The 26,797-nt window shown below is 36.7% G+C and overlaps 1 protein-coding gene across 1 annotated transcript in view; it reads left to right on the forward strand.

Annotated features, from left to right (window-relative positions):
• Positions 1-2,059: 2,059 nt before the first annotated feature.
• LOC131689248 (monocyte to macrophage differentiation factor) overlaps positions 2,060-26,797 on the forward strand; it is a 28,927-nt gene continuing 4,189 nt past the window's right edge. Inside the window, exon 1 of the mRNA XM_058974206.1 lies at positions 2,060-2,612. The gene's annotated coding sequence lies outside the window, so the exon portion shown is untranslated. The remainder of the gene's footprint in view (positions 2,613-26,797) is intronic.

A 26,797-nucleotide genomic window follows, 5' to 3' on the forward strand; every position in this document is an offset into this window, starting at 1 on the left:
GAACCTAGAAATTAACCCAGGTTAGTTGCTTCAAACGAACGTTTTTAATGAAACTGAGTTGGGTTCTCGCCAAACAGCGGTGGTGTGAGCGAACCCGAAATATATTTCAGGTTGGAACCCAACCCGGTTTTCAGTTCAGTGGCGCATAACCTAGGTTGGAAATTGGCTTCTAACAAACGGTTTGACAGCAGTTAGGTCCGAAACTGAGTTAGTTTCTGCTTCAAGCGAAAACGACATAAGGGTGCTTACAGACTGGCCGCGAGAAGCTGAGCTGGGGCTGGTACTGACATTAGAGTGCGAGATGCGAGAAACCTGCTCGCAGCATATCAGCCTGTCAGAGTAAAAGCAGGCAGTCGGCGCCGATCCGCTCAGCTTTCACTCTGACATCATCCCTTTGGTTTGCAGCAAGCAGGTTTCTCGCATTCTAATGTTAGTTCCAGCGCCAGCTCAGCTTCTCGCCGCCACTCTGTAAGCACCCTAAGAGAAGAGAAGACAATCGCGTAGCCAATTTGATCCAATCCTAACCTCAATATTGAACCAGCTTCTGATTGGTCGTTTTGCCAGCCAAGAGCGTTCATAATATTTTCAAACGGGATGAAAAACAGTGCTGCTGAATTTATTTTGGCTACTTTTCATACCCATGAACATTTTATGCAAATTGAATAAATACCCTGAATGACGATATACCTAACTTCGTGTAAAGTTAAGAGAGACACGAATAAACATAAAATTCAATTTTTAAATGCAGCTAGTATTGTGAATTTTTGACAGAGCTTGATATTTGAGGTACAATTATTTTCAGCAATTGTGAAAAACTTGCAAATGGAATTTGGCAACGATGGATGCTTGTTGTCTTTGGAATTACGACAGGGCCTGGTAGATAAAATTAAGAAGAGCAAGAAGCCTGTTGTCGTCTCTTCTCTTAGGGTGCTTACAGAGTGGCGGCGAGAAGCTGAGCTGGCGCTGGAACTGACATTAGAATGCGAGATGCGAGAAACCTGCTTGCTGCAAACCAAATGGGTGATGTCAGAGTGAAAGCCGAGCGGATCTGCGCCGACTACCCGCTTTCACTCTGACATCATCCATTTACTTTGCTGCAGGCAGGTTTCTCGCATTCTAATGTCAGTACCAGCACCAGCTCAGCTTCTCGCCGCCACTCTGTAAGCACCCTTAGAGTACAGTGCACGGTACCGTCCCAGACAAGTTTGAATGCTCGCATTGGAAGTGCATTAAAGAATATTGGCGTCCGTGCACGGTACTGAACCGTCACTGAGTCGGATCGGAAAGGTGTAAATTAGGCTTTAAGGTAATTTTCTCATACTTTCGTCACCAATACTATCAAACTTCTTCAACGGAATGTCACTGTCATATGCTGAACATCTGACATCAACCAAATTACATAGCGGTGCGATACCAGCTTTCTCACTTTCTTTATCATAGCGATGTACGCTCACGAAACTGGAGAACAAAATTTCGGATGAACCAAATTTTAAAGAGCTTGCTATGCCCACTCATTGGCGTGGTAATAGTTTCTTTTTCGCAAGTAAATAGCAATCTATTATTTTCATCCCACTTACTGATTCTTGTTAATTTCCGTTCGTCGCCTATGAAGTAATATTTGCAGTTGTGAAAAAGCTTCTAGAATTTGAAAATTTAATATATACTAGCCTAAGTCACGCGCGTACTTTTTTGTTTCGATTAAAAAGAATTTTTAATCTTCAGGTCATTATTGGCCGGGAAATATATTTTCACCCACGCAGTATGTTTTGGTACTATTAGTACTACATTAACAATTCTGTATGCAACAAAATTGTGTAGTAGTTCATATTTAAAACTTATTTTAAATATGGAATAAAATCAACGAATGGGAATGAAGTGTCCAAATGGAAATATCAAACATGAAATGATTGTATCGTTTTTCTTATGTTCGGAAACATAAAATTATGCTGCATGAACTCCATCAGCATCTGCCAACAACGCATGCACGGCTCACGTCAAAAGCTCTCAAAAACGTTCGCCACTACTCGCATTGCTACGCCGTTCATTTTCAGTTCATCTCTTGACGTCGTGGTGATAGTATGGTTGATTTGCGCTGGCTTCCTCCTTGTGTTTTCATTTAAACTATATTCATATTGTACACACAATTCTTAATCATAAGGAATATTTACCAGTGCATTAGTGTAACAAAAAGCTAATGGACTTATATTAGCTGCAATCATACTGCCGGAAGTCTTGTGCAACTCGTATCGTGCTCATTCTTGTGTCCTCTAGCAGTGGTGTTCTAGTCCTGAAAATTGCCAATTCTGATCACAAATCAGATCCTCTGTTATCATCACAATGCATTCGTCCAGCAGATAAAAGCTTTATTTCCCCGTTCAATCAAATGTGCACACAGCGAAGTTAATGCTACTACAAAGTGTAACGTAAGATCTTTCGATGCAATTGGTCACTCGCTGCACTCTGCCTGCTGCGCTCATTCGCTGCCGAGAATAGTGCACATCGAGCTGGCTTGATTGAAAATCAATTATTTGAGCGAAGCAGCACTGAGAAAGTTCTGCCGTAAAACATCACTGAAGAGCCTTAGCGGCGTACAGACTGGCTGATACACACCGGTAGGTTTTGTTGAAATCTAAAGTACATATTCTTATGCAGGTCCCATACATCGCCCAAGAAACTTTCTAACGTGGATGTGCAGTTTGCATTCTAGAGTAGAAACTACTTGCCTACCTTAATTGGGCAGTAGGACGAAAGTGGATCGTTTATGGTTGATTACATACTTGATATTGTTTACTGTCTATTTCGACAGTAGAGAATTTTAATTTGTTTGTTTCATTTACGAATAAGTAGAATAATTTCTTATAATAGAAGCTGAAAGCCTCGATACTGCGTATAAGGTACTTTCGAACTAATGTGCTCTGTAGTGCCGTTCAGTAGGTAAAAATTTGCTCGCCTAAACAGTAAGGAAGTTTGCATTGAACTAGTTGCAGAGCAATTACAGGTTGAGAAAATATCAGTAGCACGACTTATGCTGTATCGTTAAACTCAGGGCCAATCTTGCGTATTGATAAAAATACAGTGAAAGTAAGAAAATCCGCGAATTAGCAATCAATTTTCCTTTTTAGAAATATTTTAAATATATTTATTGTTGTTTGCTGATCATTGTCGTTGACGTTGCTCATGATTTTTTGTGTGATATGAGTAGCACAACAGGTTCGTACAGTGGTGCAAATTCAATTTTTTCAACACATTTTAATGTGTAGGACGATTTTACTAGGTAACGGAAGATACAATTATCATCTTAGCACCTACTACAAAGGCCTATTGTTCTTTAAAATAATCGCAATTCGAAAGATTGACAAATGTGCCCTCAAACTGATAGTAACAGCTCCCAATAGTTTTCGAATGCTGTTCGCTAGTTTTTGTGTATATAGTATATTCAAGGAAAATTTTCTACCATTTTACTACACAGTTATTTCACACGTCATTCTTGATAAAGACATAACTTGGAACCAGCCAGTTGCTTTAGGCGTTCGCATATCTTGTGTGAACTGTTAGGATTTAGTGTCTAACTGGCGCCAATTAAAGTTAGTTTGGATATATTCTCTAACTGGAGTGGAGTGGAGCACGGAACATTCAAATCCAATTTTTTAAAGTCAGCTGTTGTGTCCTCATGCGAAAATTGGTTCATCCATTTTTTACCTTTAGTAAAAATCAATGTTGCTCATGTAGCTCCCGCTTCATCGTGTTCTACTCGTTCTATCCTCCGGTGGTAAATTTAGCCTACTCAACGTGCCAACCGGTAGTATTGTATAGTATCCGTAGTTTGTGGTATTCTACTATCTGAAATGAAAATGAACTTAATTACCCCATCACAGACGAATATTATAATTCAGCGGATCTCAACCTTTTTCGTACCACGGACCCCTTAGAAGTCACCATGGGTTGCTGCGGACACCCACGAATAAACATCAATTTTGCATGCTACCAAAATGTTATTTTCAGTTTGTTAGGAAACAAGACTTGAAATTTCAATATGCACTCGGAAAATACATTTTTGTTCGCGGACCCCCAACAACGACTTCACGGCCCCCTAGGGATCCACGGACCCCAGGTTGAGAATCACTGTTCTAATCTAATAACACTGGTCAACACTCAATTGCGCTTCAACATAAAACCAAAAATTACCCGATGTTTAGAGTTCCTAACAACCCGTGTTGAAGAAGTTGGTGAAAAAAAATGAAACGATACTTCGTAGTTTAAAACCAAAGTTTGTATGGAGAACTAGAGATGTTCAATAGGGAAGATTTCAATTGGGTCGTTAAATGCGGAAAAAAAATCTTTTTTTATTACATACATCGATAAAGCTGATTTTCGTGATTGCAACAATGTTTTTTTCCAACTCATGAAACGTGAAAATAATATTAAAATTTAAAATAAAGAAATTGTTGACAGTCTGATTTTGACACTATCAGAAGCATTTGACATATAGAATTTCACGACAAATGATGCCCTGTCAGAAAAAAATTAATACATGCTTTCCCGGTTTTCCCGCAGGGTTATTTTTAGTTGACATAATCACCATCCAATGCAGTTTTTTATTTTGGGTGTTGTCTTGATAGGCCAGATGTAAACAACCGCAGTTTTCCTATGTATGGTTGCCAAGTTTACATAAGATTTATATTAAAAACAAAAAAATCGTTTTTACGTATTACAACGAAATTTTTTTTGAAATAATTTTATATTATGTATATTGGACCTAACATTTATTGAATGGAACGGAAAACTATATAATATATTGGTTCATCCATTTTTTACTTTATTATAGCTTAATGACCCAATTAAAACGGTCATCTTCAATTTTCACAAAAAACATACATAAAATGCTTGACATCGAAAAAGGAATCTATGCAACTGTTTAGCTCAATCGAACATCATTAAGAATCATTTTTTAAATTTGAAAAAACACCCCTTTGAAACGCTGAAAATCAAAAAAATTGTTTTGATGAAAAATCACTTCAAATAGTATGAAACATCAACGTTCAAAAAACTTCGAAAAAAAAATCGTCCCGAGGACATGTCTCATAGAGACTCGTAGTCATCGAGTTTTCCCAACAACTATACAAAATGTGCATTTCTTCGAAAAACCCATCCTATGCGTACTTTAAGATCCTTTTGAAAAAAAAGGAAGAATCGCAGTTTAAAACGAAAGTTTGCACGAAATTTTTGACAAATTTATTCCTTGGAACCTTAAACATTTTTATACCCTTTAAATTTTCCTAACAACTTGCTCACGAGAACAAAACCAAAAATTAACCACTATTTGAGGTTCCGACTAAACCGTAGTGAAAGAATTTTGGAAAAAATTGGAACGTGTTTTCACAGTTTAAAACCAAAGTTTGGACGGACCGGGGTGTTTTAATGTTGCCGAGATCGCGGCCATAAGTATGCGTGGATGATTGCAATTGCATGGTTGCGTTTGTGACTTGGTTTGCTTTATCGCGAAGGCCACGAATGCTTGTATGTATTGAATGAGTGGGGTTGTGAGTTTATATGAGAGCATATGCAAATGATTGTTTTAGTGGGTGTTAGTATGAATCTAATTCCGAATAACGAAAAAATATGGTAAGAGATTAAGTAAAAGCGTATAAATTGACCGATATTACTACTAGAAGTACAGTAAAAACAGACTAATGAAGTAGAATAAAAGCACACTTGTATCATGCAATCAGACTAATAATACAAGACGACAAAATTGATTTCATATTTCAAAATTATATTAATATATTGTTACTTCAGATCTTGAAATTTTTTAGCTTAATTACTATTCTTCCGAAATTTCTTTTCGATCGGATCATAACTTGAGTTATTTTAGTTTATAGTGCGCTACTTTTTGAAACACATATCAATACAAAATATTCTATTTACGAGGCAAATGGCTCACTCCATTTCGTGCCACAACGATGTTCTCCAATACGATTTTTTTGAGAAATTCCGTTGCGATTAATACGATATCCGTAGTTACAATCTGCCAATAAATGTGAAGTCATGAATATTGCTTTTTTTTAAATTTTTGGTATCCCAACGAGGGTATTTCTATTAATGTGAGAATTTTTAGGGTAACGGAGGGTAAACTCTTTTTATTATTATTAACCATTTTAGGGATAAAATCATACTTAATTTCAAATTTTGTCTTAAACTTGCTATTATAGTCACGAACAACATTCCAAAATTGCGGGTGTACCGCATATGGCATAATGGACGTTTGGCATAACGGGTTTGGCATAAAGACATTTGGCATAATGGACATTTGGCATAATGCTTATTGAGAGGTAGGGACATTTGGCATAATTGACGTTTGGCATAATGGACATTTGGCATAATGCTTATTGAGAGGTAGGGACATTTGGCATAACGGACGTTTGGCATAATGGACATTTGGCATAATACCTTTTGGGGGGTAAAGGGACATTTGGCATAATGGACATTTGGCATAATACTTATTGGGGAGTGAATCCAAAATTATCATAATCAACTTTTGTCATATATACGATGTTTGATTTCGTAATTTGGAATCAACTCAAAAAAATATTTTTCATATTGTATGAATTACGCAATCTATAAGTATTTAGATGGATCATCGAAAAAAGGACTAAATATCGGCACATTTACACACATTATTCTTAATGGGTTAAAAGGGTGCTTTGGATTACGTGGTGTAAATTCAGCAAGTAAGACTTCCGTTATTCGATAACTTGAATAAAGAGTAACATGTACAGTACTACAGCAGAATACAGATGTATAATTGTGTTATTTGTAAAGAAGGCTGTATCGCTATGCTTTTCATATAATATTTAATTACTATTATGCACAGAATGGTGTGCAGGGTGCCTATTTTACGTTATATATGGAGCATTTCACGTAAAATTTACTACCCCAAAAAAATTTTACCATTTTTTTCGATGCGGCTGTCTAAAATATTTGACACGTATTTTTTTCTTTCAAATAGTAGTAATTTGCTTTAATTTTTTTTAAATACTTTTATTCAATCGCCAATACTGTAATAACTGAAGAAGAAGAAAAATAGTTGAAAACATGAAATGTGTGCTTTTCTCAGTTTTCGAATGAAGTTTATTAAAAATAATCATACTGCTTATTTATTGTAAAATATTGAAAAGTTGGATATGACTTTTTTTCTCTCAAAACATTTTTCTTAACGCCATTAACATTTTGGAATGAACATTTGAGTATTATCGGCGTCAATTTTTCAATCGAACCCTGCGCGCGGAGCATTCCACCACACTCTTCGCTCACACACGGGTTTGGCTGTAAGACCCAGCCAACATTTTGATTCACTTTAATAAGTTGCAATTTGATTAACTGTACTCTTCTACGATATGAATTGATTGCAAAAAATGCACAGATCTCTTCTATGTGAACAAAAGTGGAGGCCATATACGTACAACAAATCGGTATAGTAGAACTATGTGATTTACGACGAATTTTGATCTCATCAGAAGTATTATACAATCATCTAGCTTATCATTTTGAGTTTATATATGATCAACTTTACAATCACACATGAAGGTTTATGCAGCTTAAGGCCCCAATGTGGTAACAAGAAGTATTTTTTAAAAAAATAATATTATGAAAATAAAAAATCAGGATGAAATTTCCATAATTCTGTTATAAGACACAGTTACGCCCACACTGGTAGATATGTTTTTCACGGGTGAGGTTGGAGTTACTGGAACATCAATTATTAAAATTATCTGCTACGATTTACTTCCAGTTTCGAACCTGAGATCTTCGTATTCCCAGCATAGCCGCTATGTACTCATCTATTTATACACTGTCAAGCAACGATTATATTTGATCGTTTATATCGCTTTATGATTACGATCTAAAAATACCATAATCCAACCTAAATATGGCCCTCCAATGATACCTTCTATACCTGTCAAATCACAACCTACATTCTGTACTCAAGCCATTTTTATTGCTCAATTATTGAACTAGAAGGAGGTGACTATTTTTTGAACGATTTTGCAGTTTAATCCAATTGCAAATTAATTTCAAAATTGCTTTTATTAATCCGCATGTACAATTTTGTTTTAAGTTATAGTGGACTAATAAATAACTTCAAGTCAACATTGTATTTCGATCACAGATTTGCATTTTATGTGAACTTTTTACAACAAAACATAATTTTTGCTTGCACTATTTGTAATTTTGATTTAGTCTGTCATTATTTGTAATTTATTGTAAACTTTTATATACGATTGCTGGTTTGCTGGGGAGTTTCTACACGCCAGCGCGTGCGAAGCGCGTGGAGGAACCTTTCGTGCGCGCAATATGTATACTATTCTGTGCATATTAATAAATAAATAAATTGAAAAGTATAGTGATTCGCCCTTCTTTACAAAGAACGCAATTATACTTCTGTATTCTACTGTAGTATGTATAGTAATGTAATGTATAGTTTACATGTTACTCATTATTCAAGTTATCGAATTACGGAAATTTCACCTGCTAAATTTACATCACGTAATTCAAAGGACCCTTTTAACCTATTAAAAATATGTTCTAATGTGCCTATCTCTAATCATTTTTCTTAGCGATTCATCTAACTACTTACAGATTGCGTAATTCATATAATATGAAAAATATTTTTTTCTGTCGATAACAATACAAGTAACAAAATAAAACATCATATATATGGCGAAAGTTGATTATGATAATTTGGGATTCACTCCCCAATAAGTATTATGCCAAATGTCCATTATGACAAATGTCCCTTTACCCCCCAATAGGTATTATGCCAAATGTCCATTATGCCAAACGTCCGTTATGCCAAATGTCCCTTAACCCCCAATAGGTATTATGCCAAATGTCCATTATGCCAAACGTCCATTATGCTAAATGTCCCTACCTCTCAATAAGCATTATGCTAAATGTCCATTATGCCAAACGGCTTTATGCCAAACCCGTTATGCCAAACGTCCATTATGCCATATGGGGTACATCCCAAAATTGCTGATTGGTCTGTGAGTTGGTTCACCAGATATTATGTTTACCAGAAAAGATATCAAACTATTGGTATTTCAGCACAAAAGGTGCAGTTTCTAGAATTTTCAATGAATAACCATGAATTTTTTTTTACAGACTCATCGAAACAGGTTCTATTTGGTAGTCTAAAAAATACTAGTGCAAAAAACAATAATAATATAACAATGAATAGTGTAATAAAAAAGGCTGTATCACACTGTTAGGTGGATATAATTAATTTTCCAATACAAAATTCGGAATCAGCGACCTAAAATTTACTAAAGAAATGTAGTTTTGTATCGATATTTGCATTGCATATATTTATGATCGCCTCCCTTGAGAAATGGAACCACTGTGGGTCGGGAGCATTTTTTCTATTGTTAAACTAGTGCCCATGTACAATGATGAAACGGATGAAAAAAAAAATGAAAACCATTGTACTAATTGAAGAAAAGCTGATATATTCCTCGTGACAGCAAAAAACCGCTTGAAGCGTTATATTCGAAGCTACATCTAAAGAATAAGGATTCAGAAAAAACTGCATCGATATAAACAGCAAGAATATTTGAAATGCCTATGCCGTATGCCTACGTACGAAAGGAATTAATACTGCATACCATCAAGATCTCTTGTACTACTTCTAGTAGTAGGAGTCGTTACAAGAAGCCAAAATTTTATTTCGGGAACGAACATGTTGATTGAGAAGGCGGCAAGTGTGTGAAAATTCTAATGTCAAGGATCCATTCTGTGTGTCGTATCGTTGTATACATACATACTTTGTTTTGCAATTATACAAAAAAACTATTAGAGGTGTGGACACAACTGAAGGATGGGTAGAAATGTTTAAAAATAAACGAATTTCGCGACAAATAAAATGCCTCGTGGAAGGTGCAAAATAAACTGCCGTCCGGCGTGAACTCAGAAATGCGAGCGTTTTTTTCATTTACGGTAGACACACACTTATTCATCTCAATAGTATAGTGTTTGCGTAGAATGTATTATTATGTTTATGTAAAATAAACAAATAATTAAACTTTTTTCTAGTTCAGGTTGCTATATACATACGGACAATCGATCGACAATTCTTATTAACTAAATATTGTTTACACCCGCGTTTCTTTTTTTGCTTCAGTTTTCCAATGCTTACCACCCAAAGAATATGTCGTCGCAGTTGTGTCAAGCGCCATTTAACAATAATATTATGTGATGTCGCAGTATATTTTTTTATTCTTGATCGGGTCGGGTAGTTAAGAAATTTTCAAAAGTGATTCAAAACTCTCATGGGAGGGGTTTGAACCCCAAAAAACCCTCCCCTTTCGCACGGGTCTGGTGTGTAGTGATGATAAAATATGTAAGACGTGTCACAAATGTTCTTTTGACTCAATCTCTTGGTATCGTGGAAGAAGGTAAAATTAGGTAAACCGTGTTGAAGGTAGTTTCCGTTTAACCACAACTCATTTAGAGGTTTTTTATATTCAACCTTAAATTCTATATACTAAAATTTATGTTGAAATTTCCTAATTTTGAGTACACCCCAAACAACTCAAAAGTACCTTCCTCCACGGAAGACCTCGACTGAGTTCAATCTCTCATTTTGTTTTTAACAACACTAATAGGGGAAGATGGGGTAAAACGCACCCCCGGGGCAAAATGCACCCATTGCTTATATCGGAAACAGCTGAAAATTTCGAGAAAAGGGTAACACCAGTCGGAAGTCCGTCATAGTTAACATACACTGGCAAAGTTTGATAACCGTACATCAATAGCAGCTTGAGAAATAAACAAAAAACAATTACGTGCTCTTCTCATGTAATTATTACGGCTCGTGCAACAAAGATTTTCAGCTCTTATGAATGCTGTTTTACTATTATATCAGACTATTCCAGTTCTATTTATACCGTTGTTCATTATTCTGTCGCACTACATATGAAAAATCTACTAAATAATTCACTTTTTGCTAAATTTATTTCTCTGCTCCATCGGGGGCAAAATGCCCTCTTCTTTGATTTTGCTGGTTTTTTAATCGAAAACAGCAAAATCGTTCTGAAAACCTGCTAATTGCATAACCTAAGGTTATTTAATGGCACACTTTTGTGATATCCCGTCAGAAAACAAAGCTACTTGCTTGTTCGCCGAGCATTCTGCCCCGTTGTTGCGGTGCATACTGCCCCGTTGTTGTAGTGCATTTTACCCCCGCATAGGTGCATTTTGCCCCGCTTATTTTTCAAAGAGCGATTTGTAATGATTTTGGAAAATTGAATATTTTTCATGTTTTTGAATATTTTGCAAAGTGTTATGATTGTGATCACAGAGGAAAATGTTGGTCAAACGATATCATTAATTAAATTCTCCCAATTGATGTTCTATAGCTGAGTTATGAGCATATTTCCTTAGGGGGTGCGTTTTACCCCATCTTCCCCTATGTGCGAAAGCGACGCACAACTCAAAAGCCAGTTAAAAGAACTTTTCCTTGGGTTGTTTTATTTTTGCTTGAGCTTGTGCGACCACCCCTGGCTGCTACTCCGTTATCGATCGGGACTAGCTGAAGTTGTACAGGGAATCAGTAGATAATTATGCTTAGGATTAGCGAAACATCTTTCAAGGTGCAACTCCTGGTAATCCTAAAGTGTTTCTGATCAATACCGGCGCCGGCCAAGCCCGAACGTAGATCGCGGAAGGAAAGGGAAGGAATTGTTAGTCCGATACTTGCTTTTGCTAGAGGCCGTATATACTACTGCGCACTCCACAAGTATCACGGGAGGAGGATATTTTTGTTAGTAGAGTATAGAAGTTGAATATACTTCTTCTTTACCGACGCCAGAGAGGTGATTCCACTACATGGACTAGATATCGATCCACCAATTTCATGGACCGGGGACCAACGGCTTTACTTCCCTTCCGAAGGAAGACGTGACCACAGATTTTTTCACCTCAGAAAAATCTCAACGACCTCGGCTGGAATTGAACCCAGGCCAACTGGAATGAGTGGCGGTCACGCTTACCACTCAACCACCGGCGCCGTCATTTCTTTGGGTTGTTTTATTTTTGCGTAAATTATGTATATCATCAGAGACATCTGCTGGCTGCTATAAGCTTTTTGGCTTCAATTTGCAATTTGCAAATAGCAAAACTCGTTCGAGTGAGAAATTGTCGCTTGTCATAATGTTTTTTTTATATCCCAATTCCCAGTAACCCAGCAGAATTTCAAAATTCTGAAAACGCTATTTTGTATAGATATTAAAATTCAGTGCCAACTTACCCCAACAAGGCGTTTGTTATAAGATAGCACAACAGTGACGACTTGTGGTTGAACAGTGAACACCCAATAAATCGAATTAGAAATGTAATGAAAACTAAACAATATAATCGAATACAAAACTAAATATGATAAAAAAGTCTTATCATTAATTTCAAGATAAAGGTTCGTTAAAAATGGGAGCTCTGTTTTCCAATAAGTTATTTGTATTTTGTTTGTTTATTCGCAATGACAATCTGTTAGCATAAGCCTTATATCAGGTTAAGGAAATATTTATGTTATTTACAGGTTTACTGCGCATTCAGTACTTAAACTGTTGAAATCAACGAATTTAGTCGTGTTTCCCAGTTTTCTTATTTGAGTCATTGGGGAATGAAATAAGTTAAGGAGTATCTACCCTGTTCACTTTTTTTGGGTAGGTACATGGGAAAATGTTGGGATCAAATAAGAAAATGTTTCATTCAGATCCGACGGTAGAAAGAAAACTACTTTCTTTTCATAACAACGAAATTCGTAGAATAACCAATTATTTTGGGTAAATAAGGATCGACAATGATGTCGTTAACGCTCAGAAATTCTTATTTTTCGAAGAATATGATGTGCACAAAATAACTTATAAAGCACATACCAACCGACGAATAGCTCCATCATCTATAATGTCAAGAATCGGTAGATCAGAGGGCGGTGTCGGTGTGTCATGTTCATGGTTGTCGTTACCCGTCTAGCCATTTTGCGCAAAAAATCAATTTGCACCTGCTGCTTGCTTTTATGGGATTTATTACTCAGCCGAAAATAGCATAACGTATTTCGACTATTTTAAGCTGCTGCCAGTCAGTCGTTATCAATGTAGGTACGTCTCGACGCATATCGTTGATTTCCCCTGTCATTTTCAAAGTCTAAATAGAATACTTCGTCACTAAGGGAGCGTTAGAGTTGCGCTTGGAAATGGTGTCTAACCATATAACAGGGTTACCACATTCACAGATTTTTCTGTAATGTCAAAGATTTTTTTTTCCTAATTTTTGATCACAGATTCTTTTTCATAGATGACAGATTTTTGGCAATTTGATGAAAATTTAACAGATTTCCACAGATTTTTGAAAATATTTTGATTTTTCACAGATTTTAAAAAAATTTAAAACAGATTTTCACCGATTTTTTTCTGTTTTAGACATCACAAGTGTTAAAAAGATTTTTTTGACCGAAACATAGATTTCAATGAGGCATCCTTGCCATATAAAACATCATTATAACCTTAACGCAGTATCAATGACGGAGCATTATGTTTGAACCTTTTCGCTTCGTTGACGCAAGCATTTTCTTTTGTCATTCTACTCCGAATCCATACAAGTTGGCTAGTTCGCGATGCTAGACTTCGACCGCTACTCTTGACTGCATCTTCTGATGGCCCACAAGGTTGTCTAGAAGTACTTAAACAGGTGAATGTGAGACAGCTATGTCAATGGGGTTTTGCTTCACATATGTGTGGGCATAGTGACACGAATGACACTTGTTACAGCTTTTGAAGTGAAAATGAAAATCCAATTCTATTTACGTCACAATAGCAGTACGGTATTGCTTCTGGAGATGCAGTAGGATGGGCCGTTTCAGTAGTAGTAAGAACACTGCTTCACATTTTCCAGCAGGTGATTTGCATAATGGCGTGTTTCGGCAAGGGTAAATTTTAACTTATATGTATTTTGTTTCATTTAACACTCGAAACAGGATAATATGTACATACGTAACAAATTGAAATGCCATTAGCCAAAGATCTCAGATCAGTAGAATACTGAGATTCAATTTAGTGTTCCAACCACTAGTGACCGATAATAGCAAGCTGCTGATGTAAGAAAATTCGATTCCCAGGTTCAGTATCCATTTAATAATACTGAAGAGAAATTGTAAGTTCTGCCGACTACATCATATGGCACATGAAAACAGTACAAGCAGCTCTTATCAGTTTATAAATGAACTCTTTTTCTTGCGGAACATTACACTTGGCTAGGGGCTTGCTCAGGAACACAATTAGTGTTTTTTTAGCTAGCGTCAATCCGACGCTAGCTTAGTCTTATTACTAAGTTTGTGTCGGATTCTGATGAGACGAAGTCAAAAAGCAAATTCCATAATATGGACATGTTCCTAAATCCAAAACATCCAAAAGTGCTCAAATCATTTCCAAATAGCCATAGTTATCGGCTTTTCAATTCGTGGTTAGCCGGGTGCACTTTCGGCCTGTTAACCCTTTTATGCCCAACTTTTTTCTAGTGCATGTAGGGTTTCAAAACTATTTTTCCTTTAAAACGGTGGGATCAAGAATCACGAAGAGCCTATTTTTCAGAAAGATAGATGCATCCCTTGCAGTGTTAGAAGCTGCTCAATTTTTACCTTCTAATGCTCAATGCAATTCTTCTAGAATATTTACAATAGTCCAATTATGTGGAAAACGTAGCTAAAGACAGTCTGAATTGATAAGTTTTATCAGTTTTCAAAAATATTGCAACATAACGAAGATATATGAAAAATTCACTTTCCGTCATCAACTTAAACTGTCCCTGGCAACACTGCTACATCGGAATCCAATCAGACTAATTGCAATAACTTCAGTTCTAGAGATGATCCTTGTAACTTTTAATACTCAAATGAAAGGCGATAGTCCCATTTATTAGCCTTACTTGTTTTTGTGAAGAAATCTTGCCTCAAACAAAAGTTATAGCTGTTTAAAAACGTTGTTGTCCACAAACAACATGGGCATGAATGGGTTAAAGGTATTTTTTGTTGAACACATCACGATTAAACTAATAAAACAAATGGTTACAACAATGCATATTTTGAAAAAAGAGCGATCCAAATGTGTCAAGACTGGGTTCATCTAGCAGTCACGACAGCTGTCTTGATGGTTGTGAATTTAGGTGTCTTGGTGGTTGTGAATTTAGGCACGGACCATGTTTAAGGTCTTGTCAAGGAGCTATGGGGTGTTTGAACCCATGAGTATTTGCTCGGGTTATCAGTCAATATTTCTGGAGCAGTGTTAGAGGCTTCACTCCTCTTATCCTTCATATTAATATTGGTTTTTTCCGTACCATCGGCATAATACTCACCCGTGATAAATAGAAGGTTTATTAGCCCTGAACAAAATCCAAAATTGTAATCCATGGGAATATGTGGTTAGTTATCAGTTGAAATTCTCTTAGACAATCTGGTTTGGTTCTTCGTTTGGCGCTTATCTTTTTGTCATTTTGGTTGGAAACGTCAGTATGAGCTTGATAAGAGCAACGCGTGCTTTCGTGGAAACAGATGTTCTAATCGCTGTCAGCCAATTGTCATTATTTTACATTGGATCCACCATCCTTATCAATTTGGACTGACTTTTAGTGTTGATTAAGTCAAGTGTTAATCTGGACTTTGGAATTTATATGATTTATTTGACACCTGTCGCGTACTGGGGATATCGCGTACAAATGAGTATAGGTACCAAATAAAATCGTGTCAGTTTACATATGATTTTTTATTTAAGTGGTTATACTTAGAGCTTCCATCCCGGAAATTGATTTCTCGTGAATCTCAGGATTTTCGGATTTCTCGGGATTCGTGAGTCCCGGGAAATTATGTTCTCTCACCCCCAGGATTCGGGAAATCCGGGAAAAAGATTTTTTAATTGATTCCAAAAGACTTACGTCCGGCAAAAAAATTGCAGACAGGATCTCGTCCGGTAAACAATTGGAGTTGGTAGTAATTATAAATTATACTTTTGAAACTGATTAGAAGATCAATGGACATATCTGCATCTTTGAACTCGCCAAAACGCAGATATTTTTTTCGTGATGTCAGGTATATAGTCCAAAAGCTTACTAAATCACTGCTAAATAATGTTCCTGTAATTATGCAAAAATAGACAATTTTGCCGACTATTTCCCTAAGCATCTTCTTACAGTACACTCAGGCAAAAAATATACCAATACTCATAAAAATATCGTATATTTTTAGCCATAAGTAGCGCTTATGTGATCATAAGATGATCTTATGAAACGGCATATATTTTGTAAAAGTAGTTTGCTATGATTTCATTTTCTATAAAGCATCTTTGATTGTTCATAAGACAATATTATGCATTTCTCTTATGTTTATGACAATAATATCATTCTTATATGCATTCTTATATGAAATGCAATACCTTGTAAACGCAAGGTATTATAATCTTATGAAAACATAGTTTTGTTACTTTTCGTTTCAGCGTGAAAAAAACACTTTGCGAATTTTTTTTATAACTTTGCGTGAAGCGAATTGATTGAAACTTTTGTACAGTATAGTATATCATTTCAATAAAGTTACTCGTAAAATTAGAAATTCAAACTCGTCAGATTTCGCGCGTTTTTTATTTTGTCATTCTCGGTAGCAATCCTGAAGATTGTCTGCCCAAGAAGTCATTGATATTTCGTAGCCATATGATGCCAGTGATAGGTGGAGAACACGATGAATATGGTGGAAGAGCAGAAGGTATAAGGCCAAGTTCTCACCACGTAGTGCTAAAATAAGCTAGAGGAAAGTGTAAGGGTCAAGCTCGGGGTCTGGAGGAGAGATCAATGCCTTGTTATTCATACTTAGGAGGTTTTCACTTGGGGCTATACTGACCTGAGTTCCATCCGGGCTGCCGTAAGTAGTATGATCTGATGACGCACAGTGACGTACCTATATCAAATCCATGGCCAAAATTATTTCACATGCTTTTAAATTTTTTTATACGATAGCAAGTGATGAAAAATATTTTTCATGGTTTAGACAATTTATGAGCAAAATATGATACAGGTCGGACTCGATTATCCGGGGATTTCAAAAAAATCTCACCCCGGAGAATCGAATCAAACTTTTTTTTGGTGTTATTTTATGAATTTAAGCTTTATTCGCGAAGAAATTGGAAATACAATGGTCAGGGTAAAGTTTCCTTTTATGGTAAATGTTAATGTACCTATTTCGGCCCTAGTCGATTTTTCAGAATTTCAAGGTGCGATATGTACTTTCAGATGGTTTTCATTTATTATTTATTTTGGTAACGAGTTACCGGTATGTATCAGTTGTTTATAGTTATTTGTGCAAGAATTCTAAGACAAACTTTTTAATATAGTGTATCTTTTGCAATTCAGATCAAGTTCGATTACCCGGGGCTTCGATTTTCCGTGGTAAATGATGCAACTACTCATATACTAGGAAAAAACTAAGTGGGTAAGCTGGGGGTAATTTGTTTCTTGGCTCCAGTTTAATTTATCAAGTGGTGTCACATAGCTAAAGTTTCTTTTAATCCTCATTCATGGTCTGCTACAAAAAAACCCTCATTCTAGTTAGAAGGGAGAGCGTTGGGCCTCCACAGAGATCCTTGTCCTTGTCCTTGCAGCATTATTTAGTTGACCAATGTCGTACCGAATTGTCAGGTGATCACAATGCAAACTCTACCACTAATGTTTGTCGCCAGCGAAGGACTTCCAAAGGTTACGTGAATGATGGGTTCTCAGTCGCCTTAGCGAGAAGTACTGGTGCTTTCTTTTCACATAGCTTTACACCCATATTTGCTTAAGCTGCCCATGAATTGAAATCCCCTCCTGCGACTGCCGGGTTTCTTATCACAATCTTGTTAACCCTTTCTTGACCATCTTTTTTCTACCGCGTATAGGGTTTCGAAGCTATTTTTCCTTAGAGCTATGGGCGTCATGAAACACGAAAAATCTGGTACCGTCGTGTGAAGTATCTTTGTGCACTTTTTATCAATTTTTCAATTTTGACAAATTATAACTCCTTTAATAATAATCAATGGATTTGTATCATATCAGCACAGATTTATGATCATCGTGTATGTATTATGTATACCAAATATGAGCAGAATTAGTTCACACATAGAAAAGTTGTTTATATGACGTTTAAAAATATTTTATGTGGACTAGCTGGAAACTACTTTGCACACTTCTTGAATTCGGTATAAAATAAAAATTAACCAGTTTTATTTACTTTTCTTGAAATTCATACTAATATCAGAGGTTTTTTCAACAATAAAACATTACCCGTTCATCGCATTTTCTAAAATGAGGGATTCATTTTAACATTTACAACGCCACTTTTAAAAAAAAATTGAGTGGGTTGAGACTGCATAGTGCATATTGTTTTTCGTAGGGATTAAAAAGGAAAATGATGAAAAATGTGCAATATCCGTTTATCCCTAGTATGGCAGAATAGGTTTTTAAGAGCATTTAAAGATTTTTTGTATTATCAATTATAACAATAACCACGCGGTGGGATTGAAAATTTCACAAAATAAAGAAAGTGGAATAAGGGGCTATTTTTTATGTACTGTTACTCCAGGTAACAAGAGTCTAAGAGCGGTATTTCCGAAATTGTAGTAGGCGGCCTTATTTGTTCGTTCGAAGCATTAAAGGGAGGATTCACTCGTTTCACGCCAAAATTTAATTTCCTGATAATAAACATAATTATAAATTCATTTACATTTTAGGTTAGAATTGTGATTGCTTACGTTAAGTGCTCTTTGTCGTTACGTGTACACTGTACAGGCAAGATTTTGACCACTATAGCGTAGATCTAACCACTTTCGGTCTCTAAATGAGCAATTGGTAAATTAGCGTTGATATCAATATGCAATATAAATATAAATTTCACCTTTAAATTTAAGATAGCAATAGTTCACTCTCTCCTCGTAGTTTTAGGTTAACAATAGTTGTAAGTTTATCTTTAAGTTAATTTTAGTTAATATTAAGTATAAATTGCATGTAATAATTACAAACCTTAGATTTAAGCACAATAATAATATTAATTTAGTTAATAAATCCAATGTAAATTTTAATGATCTTCATGGAGCAGAAAAGCGTGCTTCCAAAACTAAAGGGTTTACCTCACTACTCTATTGTTCTGATTTTACTTGTCTTCGCTGTGTATGTCCGTTTATCGTCGTTATTTACCTAACGGGTAGACTTTCCGGCTGAGCTGGCAGCGTTATCACTTATCAGTGACGAGGGGCTCGATAACATGTACATTTCAGTTATGTTATGCACTTTTTATGTCAAGAATTCTGAAATAAAGGTTTGAAACCATTTTTTTCACGGCCAATATCACACTATTTCGCAACGGTTCAATGTCTTCAAAGAATTTATTCAATATAGTACAGAGCATCTTTCGAAAACAACAATTTTGGTAATTATTCCTCTTGGAAATAATTACGAAAAATAAACTCAAACCATGATTTAGAAACTTGGTATCATCGTAAAGTTGTTGATAATGATATTAAAAAAACTTTTTTGAAGACACAAAAATCTTCAGATGCTCATAAAAACCGATCCTGACATACTAGAAATAAATTGAAAACGCCATTTTTCATCAAACAAAAACTTTCAAATGTTCATAATAACCAATCCTGACGCACTAGAAATAAACGAAAAACGCTATTTTTCATCATTTTTTCTTCTTTCCAAAAATCAGTATGTGGTCTCAGTACACTTAAGGTTTTTATGTTTTTTCGAGCAGTCTCATTTTACGAGCCTGCAATCACTTTTATCGACCCTTGAAGTGTTTTGTTTGTTTTGGTAATCAGTGTTAAAAAAATTGACAAAAGACAAAGTCTGTTAGTAAATATTGAAAAACTAAAGTGTGCAAAGTAGCCCCACATATCCAAAGTAGCCCCGCATGACGGTATAATAAAGATATGTACTGATTTCGCAGTGCTAGAAGCTGCTTCCGATTCAGTCCAATTGCATGGAATAGGTAGTTGAAGGCAGTCCAAATTAGACAGTTTTATCAGTTTTCAATAATATTGCCAGACTATGGAAATATTCCAAAATTTCATATTCACCATTAACGGAAACTATCCCTGGCAACACTGCTTCAGCGGAACCCAATCAGAATAGTTAGAATATAACTGTTAGTGCTCAAATGAAGGATATTATCCTTACTTGTTGAAAACATATGTTGTGTAAACCAAAAGTAATAGTCGTTTTGAAACGTGATTGTTTAACAACAACATGGGCATGAAGGGATTAAAGATGCCATGAGAATTTTTATCAGGAATCGATTGTTGAAAGAGATAATGGGATAGTAGCTATATTTTGTTGTCTACTGGAACTCAGAGCAGCACATTCATTAGAATTTTACACCGGATGTCCTTGAAAATAGGAACATGATTCTATCAGCATATTGAAAAAATCATAATCTTCAGCAGAATTCTATCTTGTGAAGGATTCCACCAGACCACTAAGAAGCTTTTTTTTTTATAGAATCCTGTATCAAAATTCAGAGAAGTCCGTTGAAATACGGATAATGATTCAATCGAAATTCTGAAATATATTCAATTGGAATGCTACGAAAACTTCGTTCCTGGGAAGTATCCTTTTCTTTCTTTAGTTTTATTATCGTGAATTTTTTTTCATTCGTCATGCCAGGGAGTATGCTGAAAAGCATGTCATCATTATCCCAAGAGAGTGCCAAAAACCGACCAAGCAAAGTAGGTATAATGACGTTTTATGTGTCAAAAAGCCCTGTAGTAAAAGTATATTATGAGAAAAATGTACTTTTAGTTTAAATTTTTTTAAGTTGCATATTTGGCAACACTGCCGTTAAAAACTAGTATTTTTCTAGATCCTCCATCACCCGAAAAAATTTCTTCTTACTGCAATGATCAAATTAGCACTGTAATCAGACATTCTAGTTGAAATTTTATTTTTTTCTAAAACACCCGGATAATCGAATCATTTTCCCCGGATAATCGAATCACGGATAATCGAATCTCCGGATAATCGAATCCCCGGATAATCGAGTCCGACCTGTAATATGAAACCTCCTTGCAGTGTGATGCAGTGCCGAAAATACACGAATTCCACAAGCGTTACTATTTTTCAAAGGAAACCTGTTTTTAGAATAATCTATTAACTTGAGGAAACCTCGCATTGAGATTTAGTCTGTTTGAATATTTTTTCATAAATTAAAACATTTTGTTTAAAGTTCAAATGTTTATTTTGCTTTTCTGGTTCTCTTATTGTAGAAAAAATGTTCAAGTTTTTTTAAATTCGGTAATAGAAATCTATCCAAGTGATTATCAAAGTCGTAATGCTAATTGGACAACAGCTGTAAACCAAATTTTTGAGAGAGTACTCACATTTAGCTCGATTCATTATCTGAACAATCCTGTAAATTTCCTTCTTCATATGAGTCTTCATCCGAATTTTCAGAAGTTTCTTCGGTGATGTTATCATATTTGAGCAATGCATTAATTTCCGTACAAAAAAATTGCTTTTCTATACTCCCGTCGAACACGTGCACCTAATTAAAGGATCTGCAATCTATTGAATACATCCCGATTGAACGTTGTCCTTGACGTTTTTGCCGAAATGAACGTAAATGCTTGCGGCGGGCCTCTGCTGCCTCTTCCAATAACTGTCCTATTGGTAGAAGGGCGTGTTCCATTACACTTGTCCCGTGGATCAATATTTTGTGGACTGTGGACATAGGATGCCATCCGTATTGAGATACATATATCTGGGCAGTTGTCATTGAATACTCAGCAAATTTACTGGTGTCTACATTCTGTATAAAAATAAAGATTACTTACCGCAAGTAATTGCGGTAAGTAATCTTTTTTTTATTTCGGCAACGATCAACTTTTTTGTGTAGTACGTGCTTGCAACTTCTTCAAAGGTAGTTTATAAGTCACGTGTAAAAGTAACTCAAAAAACTAATTCTGGCGTGCAATGTTGACAGTTCGAATTTGAATGTTCTTTTGTTTTATCCAAATCATTAAATGATTTGGACATTGCTCCACAAATACAGCACCGCATTGTAGATAAGGTGCCAGTTGCAGTATTGCGTACATTGTAGGAATTGGAAAATGTTTTATGCGAACTGAATTGCTTTTGTGAATGCCTTATTCGGTTTTAATTTTATTCTCAATATACTCTATTTCAGCAGTCCCCTCTCCTAGGCTGACGGGTTTGACGGTATTGAAAACATCTTCAAGCATATTTGAGCAGACACCTGCTTTAAGATGGTTATTGCATTACGCCTCGATAGTGGTGCATCGAGAAGACCGAGAGGGCTTATGGGCCTTTTTTATGTTTTTTGTTATTTCATACTCTGCACCAGCCCAAACTAACAGTCAGCTAAGAACCTGTGCACACTGGCGTGGGCGATTGGCGGGTCGCCGTGGATTGACTTTTTCTGTGGGCTGTGTTTGCAGACATTGTTCAACAGCTTAACGGCTGTCTTTTTGAGCACGGCTCGCAGTGGGAGTCATTGTGTGTCGATTTATCGGTTGATCTCGTCAACGTGCACAGGCGCATTAAAAATTAACAGTTGAACCCTATTAGTTGTGTTGTGTTGTAATAATTGTAGTTTTTAGTACTAGTGTAAAATTGTTATGTGCTAGTCGTATGTCTATCTGTGTATGTGTTCGTCTGAGTATTTGTGACATATGGGTCAGGGAATGGATGCAGAACTGGCTTATATGATAGAATAGTGGGTAATCCTTCTTTGGATCACTTTATCGGTGTTCAATTCGTGCATTCGATTCGACTCATTCGGATTAGATAAATGAAGGTACGATTAATTTACCGACGTACATCAATCATCCATTCCCCGTCAGCATAGCATGAGAAACTTTTAACGGAGTGCAATTGTCGTTAATAGTAAATATATATCATTTTCTGGGATTTAGACGATTCCAAGTAGTTTTATTGCATGTTACATGTGTGTTTTTCAAATAATACTCAATAATAATACTAACTCTTCTCTTTATTTCATTTTGTTTTATTTATTTTCGGTCTCATGCGTCACATTCCTATGATGACCTCTCCGAGTTCATTCATCAAAAAAGGGTAACATTGCTGCCAACAATGACTATTCGCTACCATCAGACGTCGCCAGGTTTTAGAAGAATTGAGATGTACTCTCATACTCAATTGAATCAGATAAGTAGGAACGACCAAAAACTGCAAGTAGCATATTACACATGTCGTATTTTAACACATTAAATATTATTTGTATTAACTTATTATTTACAGGTAACACACATATCTCAACACACAACACTTCCCATACACACGTAAACATTCAAACTCGCAAATATACAAATGCTCGACAGGTGACTGGGCCAAGTGCATTCACTCGTAGGATCTATCATTTCACAATTAAGCTGACATAAGCTAGTCGTGTCTGGTGAATGCATGTAACCTGGAAGCCCCAGACACGACAGGACGAGACGGACAGATGACGGACTGGACTCGACGGGGCCTAGTTCAGAGTTTTAGGCATTCTTCAATGCACGGCTAGCGACATAAAAAAAAGAAAGGATATGCTATGTGTGGTGGTTGGCTATTCAAGTATTGGTAGAGTTTGAAGTACTAATGTATGTTTTTCATGTGATGATCATAAATTCAGCTGTATCTTGTACCTATCTAATCTATTACGTCTCTCATATATTGTCCTTTATTTCTTCTTTTCGAGTCCTATACTGCCATTCTACACCCGCCTTCAGCTGGGTCAGCAAAGATGGTGATAGTGAACGTCTTAACACTCACACATTCTCAAACGTGGTCTCAAGCGGGAACTTACGAAAATGCCCTCGCGCACGCGATTGCGAATCGATCACGTCCGGAAGTCTATTCTTGATCCTAGAAGCCTAGGTCCATGCCTTCAGCTGGACCAATTAAGAAAATGCGCCCATACCTATTAGACAACACGTCTCATGGCGACATGACCGGGAACCCTATCGATATAAACGATTCCACTCTGCCAGAATTCTAATCGCGCACCGAAAATTTAATATCAGACTCACGGTTCGCGCGACCATTCAAGAACACACGTTACAAAATCACGTCAGCGCACAAACGTTAGAGCCCCTCGCGATTTTCCAAGCAACCTACGCCCACGAACTCGCAAACATGATTACACCCCGGTGATAAGGTGAAAATCTCAGCACTCGTAAACTTAGCAACACGATCTCAAGCGTCAACCTACAAACTCCCGCGCTCGCGCCATCATGAATCGGGATCGTCCGGAAGTCTCTATCCTCGGTACCAACAATCTAGGTCCTTGTTAATTAATAAAAAAAATAATAAAATTGAAAAATAACTCCCATATCCACTAGACAAAACGTTCCATGGCGACATGACCGGAAACTCTAGTGATATGGGGTAACTCTCTCCCTGTCAGAATGTGATCCGTACACCGAAAGCTAAAGATCAGAATGACGGTCCGCGAATATATGAATGGCCGCAGGCAGGATTTCAAAATCGAATTTATACACGCGAAGTCATACGCGCGAGCACACGCGACAAACTCGTCAACATACGAACGCTTAAGCCCTTCGCGATCATCTACGCACACCTATGCCCGAGATCGCGTAAACTTGATAACACTCCGGCAATTGTGTGAACGTTTTAGTACTTACGACGTTACAAACGCGGTCTCAAACGCGAACCCGCAAACGCGCGCGATCATGAATCGGTCACGTCCGGAAATCTTTAGCATTCATTCTAGCAATTTAGGTCCATACATTGAGTTGGACCAATCAAAAAAAAAAAATAAAGCTCATATCCACTAGACCACGCGTTCTACGGCGACATGAATGGGAATTCTAAAGAACCCACTTTCTTTTGGAATCTGAACCGTACACCAAAAATCAAAAATTAAGTATCAGATTCACGGTCCGCGCGCGATCATTCTAGAACACACGCGAATATGCGAAAGGCACACGGTTATGAAATAGAATGTATACACGCGAAGTTCATACACGTTAACACATGCGACATACAAACGCGCACGCAACATACAAACGCACACGCGACATACAAACGCACACGCGATCGAGCACGTTAACGTACAAATGTTCGAGCCCTTTGCGATGATACACGCGATCGCGAGTCCCTACGCCCGCACATACCTGCATCGTACAATGAATATCACATTCAGAATCACGGCCCGCAACAATTGGCCTAATGCAGTGTTTTATTGGGCGACATTGCCTGTCTCGTCTGCAAATTGTAGTATGTGATTCTGACGGGGAGCCCTTCCGAGAACCAATAAAACACTCTCGAAAAAAAAAATGTACTCTATTTCAGCAGTCGTGATTTCGGTAGTCTCACGTATAACTTGAATGCGAACAGGTCTACAAAACCAAAGCGAGGATGGGACTGAATTTTGCCAAACAATCTTTTTATTGTCTATAATTAGTATACAATCTTAGTGAGACGAGATAATTCAGAAAAACGTTATTTGAGTTATTTTCAAGCTTCTGTTTGAATTGATTTTGTGATTCATCGCTGAAGCTCAACACTTGTGAACCTGCCCAAAACATCCTGTAAATCTTCAAACAATCTGTGCAATGTTTTGGTACATCAAGCCTTGCAGCTCAATTTCAGCAGAAATCTCCGTGAACGTTATGCAAGTTTCGGTAGGGTAGCACATAATTTTCTCCTTCCAACCTTGATCACTGTAAAACACTAGAAGAGGTTCACAAATAAACGAGAGATTATGAAAAACCCTCCATGTCTTATGGAGATAACAGTTTGATACAGAAAGCGGTAAAGCCTCATCTATTTCCAGATTTACAGAGAGCTCCAGGAAGTGTTACAATTGTAACACATTTGGCATTTGCCAAGAGACATTGTGAGATGCCCAGCGAAAAACGTAGAATACTATGCTTGCCGAACAAAGGGACATTTTAAGATATGTTCCCGAATACGCAAACATGATGATCACGCAAACAGACGCCCTGTGGAGGCCAAGAAGATTCGCGTGATAATTACTGATGAAAGAGGAACGAAAAAATGTGTATTTTTTGAGGAACTTAGCGAAATATTCGAGATGGACATTGGAGGAGTGACAACTCGGGATCTCCAGCGAACATAATAGATGCTAAGAATTACAATGAATCGAAAAATCATGGAGCCCAAAACCTTAACGAAAGAAAGCCCTCGGAATGGTGAAATCAGCTTCAAGGCACTCGCGACGTTGTATGTGTAATGTCATACAGTTTTATTAACCATTTGCATTTCAAACAGGATTAACGTATTGAAGCAATATCGTCAATACTGTGTATTGACAAAAATATTGAACTGTAAGGGCCGCTATAAGGAATCGTATACCTTCCATTCATCATCCACCAAGTCTAAACTGGGAACCATCCAGAGACAGAGACATGATCCAAAAGGAGCAACATAAAATACAACCGGATGATTCTCGTCAGGCCAAATCACATAATTAGGGGAGAGGAGATATAGTTTTAATGAAAAATCTCAAATGTGGATCATATCAGCCAAATTTTGGATCAGCGGAATTCAAGGTAATAGACATCGGAGGATAAATCACGGTGAGGTCGAAGGAAACGGGTAAAACATACAAACGTAATAGCTCACACTTGAACAAATTGATAGAGGCATCAGAAGACTCAATATCCAGTGCGGATAAACTCTCGATAGTAGATCACATTTTTACGATTTTTTCTTGAATCCCTCC

Source organism: Topomyia yanbarensis, chromosome 3 (assembly GCF_030247195.1).
Source record: "Topomyia yanbarensis strain Yona2022 chromosome 3, ASM3024719v1, whole genome shotgun sequence".
NCBI classification, from domain to species: Eukaryota; Metazoa; Arthropoda; class Insecta; order Diptera; family Culicidae; genus Topomyia; species Topomyia yanbarensis.